Source organism: Nematolebias whitei, chromosome 17 (genome assembly GCF_014905685.2).
Source record: "Nematolebias whitei isolate Nwh7 chromosome 17, NemWhi1, whole genome shotgun sequence".
Lineage (NCBI taxonomy): Eukaryota > Metazoa > Chordata > Actinopteri > Cyprinodontiformes > Rivulidae > Nematolebias > Nematolebias whitei.
The window spans coordinates 16,577,811-16,581,360 of record NC_056514.1 but is presented as its reverse complement, the minus strand read 5'-3'; positions in this window follow the sequence as shown (position 1 = coordinate 16,581,360).

Here is a 3,550-nt window from a genome sequence, read left to right as displayed (position 1 = left end):
CAGAGCCACCGTGCACAGGCGTGTGCAGGAAATGGGCTACAGGTGCCACATTCCCCAGGTCAAGCCACTTTTGAACCAGAAACGGCTGCAGAAGCGCCTGACCTGGGCTACAGAGAAGCAGCACTGGACTGTTGCTCAGTGGTCCAAAGTACTTTTTTTGGATGAAAGCAAATTTTGCATGTCATTCAGAAATCAAGGTGCCAGAGTCTGGAGGAAGACTAGGGAGAAGGAAATGCCCAAATGCCAGAAGTCCAGTGTGAAGCACCCACAGTCAGTGATGGTCTGGGGTGCCATGTCAGCTGCTGGTGTTGGTCCACTGTGTTTTATCAAGGGCAGGGTCAATGCAGCTAGCTATCAGGAGATTTTGGAGCACTTCATGCTTCCATCTGCTGAAAAGCTTTATGGAGATGAAGATTTCATTTTTCAGCACGACCTGGCACCTGCTCACAGTGCCAAAACCACTGGTAAATGGTTTACTGACCATGGTTTGACCATGTTGTTTTTTGGAATGTCTAGAGGACCAGATTGAACTTTTTTGGATTTTTCTACCTGGATTATTGAGCATGCATCAGGATATTTACTGACCATGGTATTACTTTGCTCAATTGGCCTGCCAACTCTCCTGACCTGAACCCCATAGAGAACCTGTGGGATATTGTGAAGAGAAAGTTGAGAGACGCAAGACCCAACACTCTGGATGAGCTTAAGGCCGCTATCGAAGCATCCTGGGCCTCCATAACATCTCAGCAGTGCCACAGGCTGATTGCCTCCATGCCACGCCGCATTGAAGCAGTCATTCATGCAAAAGGATTCCCGACCAAGTATTGAGTGCATAACTGAACATGATTATTTGAAGGTTGGCGTTTTTTGTATTCAAAACACTTGTCTTTCATTGGTGGGATGAAATATGCTAATTTTTTGGGACAGGCATTTTGTGTTTTCATGAGCTGTATGCCATAATCATCAGTATTAAAACAATTAAAGACCTGAAATATTTCAGTTGTTGTGCAATGAATCTGAAATATATGAAAGTTTCATTTTTATCATTACATTATGGAAAATAATGACTTTTTTCACAATATGCTAATTTTTGAGAAGGACCTGTAGGTGTGTTTGTTTCTTCTGAAGTCCATGATCATCTCCTTTGTTTTCTTCACATTGATGTGAAGGTTATTCTCTTTGCACCAACTCTCTAGGTGTTCCACCTCCTGCCTGTAGCTGGATTATTCGTTGTTTGTGATGCATCCTACCGCTGTATCATCTGCAAACTTTACAATGTGACAACCTGGATGAGTAGGTGCACAATCATACGTGAGCAGAGTGAGCAGGAGAGGGCTCAACACACATCCCTGAGGGGAGCCAGTGCTGAGGGTTTTAGTGGAGGAAGAGAAGTTTTGGATTCTCACAGACTGTGGTATGTTTCTTAAGAAGTCTAGTACCCAGTTGCAAATGGATGGGCTTAGTCCTAGTCCATCTTACCTGATGGTATCAAACTTCATGCTCAGCAATCCAGGTAAAATATCCATCAAAATTGTCAAGTCCTCTGGACAGTTTATTTCTTTCTTTTGTTTTTGTTTTATCTGAAGGTGCTTGTGATTTGTGAGCACAGTCATTTGCCTGGTTCAATAAACCTACAACTTTGGATGAGATACTAGATTTGAAGATGCTCTCTGACATCTTATATCATTCGGATTTTCTTTTGCCCCAGTAATTAAAATTACACTAAATCATAAACTAAACGTACAAGAAATTCTAATAATAAATGTCAAAGATTTCTAAAATACCGTCAGAAAATATTTTTTGGCTCAGTGAATGTTCGATGAACTGCATGTGTCACACTTTTGCTGTATGTTATTCTATTTCCATCATGTTCCTTTTACATGCCTCGAGTCCAGCATATGCAAACACACACACCAACAGAATGAAACACAGATGGACACACACGCACACACAGACCCGCAAAATAACCAGCTTTTGTCACTGCAGATTATCACGTCACGCAGTGTCAGAGCACTGCATCTTTCAGCTTTGTCTGTCAGGGAGGAATCACAACAACCTCTAATTATACATGTAATCACATAATTCCTTCCTTTCATTATTGCACCATTCATGCTCGCGTCTCTTGTTGTTAGGCGCCTCGTTAGCCTCATGACGCCGACTGTTCTTGGACAGCAGTGAGAGAAAGCAGTTGGTGCCAGTGACGCTAATAAACAGCATTTAAGCTCAGTCTTGTGTGTTGTTGAGTCAGTAGCTGAAAGAGTTAAATAAATGTCATTTATCTGTGTGTGGTTCAGTTGTTACTGAGCAAAACAATAATCTAGCTGTGTTCCATTTATTATAGCGCATTTATGCTGACTGTGGTTTGGTGGGTTTTTAGGCTAATATTTAGTGTAAGAATGTCAAGTTCAAGTTCAAGGTTCTTTATTGTCATTTGCATCACATGTGGTACATGAGGTGGAACAAAATTGTGTACTCAAGGTCCCAGTTACACCCAAAAATAGAAAAAATATAAAGTATAAAAATAAACAGTATATAAGGATCTAAGATATACTAGGGATGCACCGATCCACTTTTTTTTACTTCCGATCTGATCCCGATACTTAAATCTGGATATTGGCTGATACTAGGGGTTGAACGAGTATATAATTTTTAAACTCGACATTAACATAATAAAACCCGAGTAGAACTCGAGTATTTGATGATGTCATAGATCTCAAGATACAAAAATAAATAAATAAATAAAACCGCAATAAAAGGTAATTATTTACAAAAAAAAGATCAACAAAACATTGGGAGCGTATATTATGCTCCTACCATTTATCATACTGCAAATAAGTCACAGGAAAAACTAAACTATTAGTTATTATTATTAAACTGCAAACTAAGCACGTCAGAAATGAAACTTAAAACAGTGGATGGGCGGTGGATTGGACCGGGTGTTACACCATACTCTGTGACCTGCAGCAGTGCAACACCGCCCACTACGGTCATACGGTGGTCACATAATATGACGTCACTACGGTTACTCGACATTACATTTTTAACCTCGATAGAGGTCCTAGCAATCAATGTGTATATTACTCGAGTACTCTGTTAATGCCCTAGCTGATACTAATACTATTCCGATATCATCATCGTTATTGATTTTATATGAGGCTGTAATAATCTCCTCTCTACTGTCAAGTACAAGTTGTACAAATATATGCATGCATGCATGTCCAAAAAGGCAACTTGAGGTAAGTTTTATTAATGTTGGATAAGTTTCAAAGTTAGAATTAAATCTTGCTAACACAAAACATGTTTTTTATTCCTAGCTTTAAAGTGGATTTTAAAGTGATTAAATGGATTCCAACATCTGCCAAGTTCATGGCAAAAACCAACAAAGACATGTTCCTGTTTTTAGTATTTTACATCGCTTTATAACGTAGCTATTTTTTGTTTATTTTTTTTATATATCGTTTTCTTTTATTTTTCAATTCATGTTTTTTTATGATTGTCTACTGTTGTACTGATAAATATCTCCTGGAGGGTAAAAGTAAACTAGATCTTG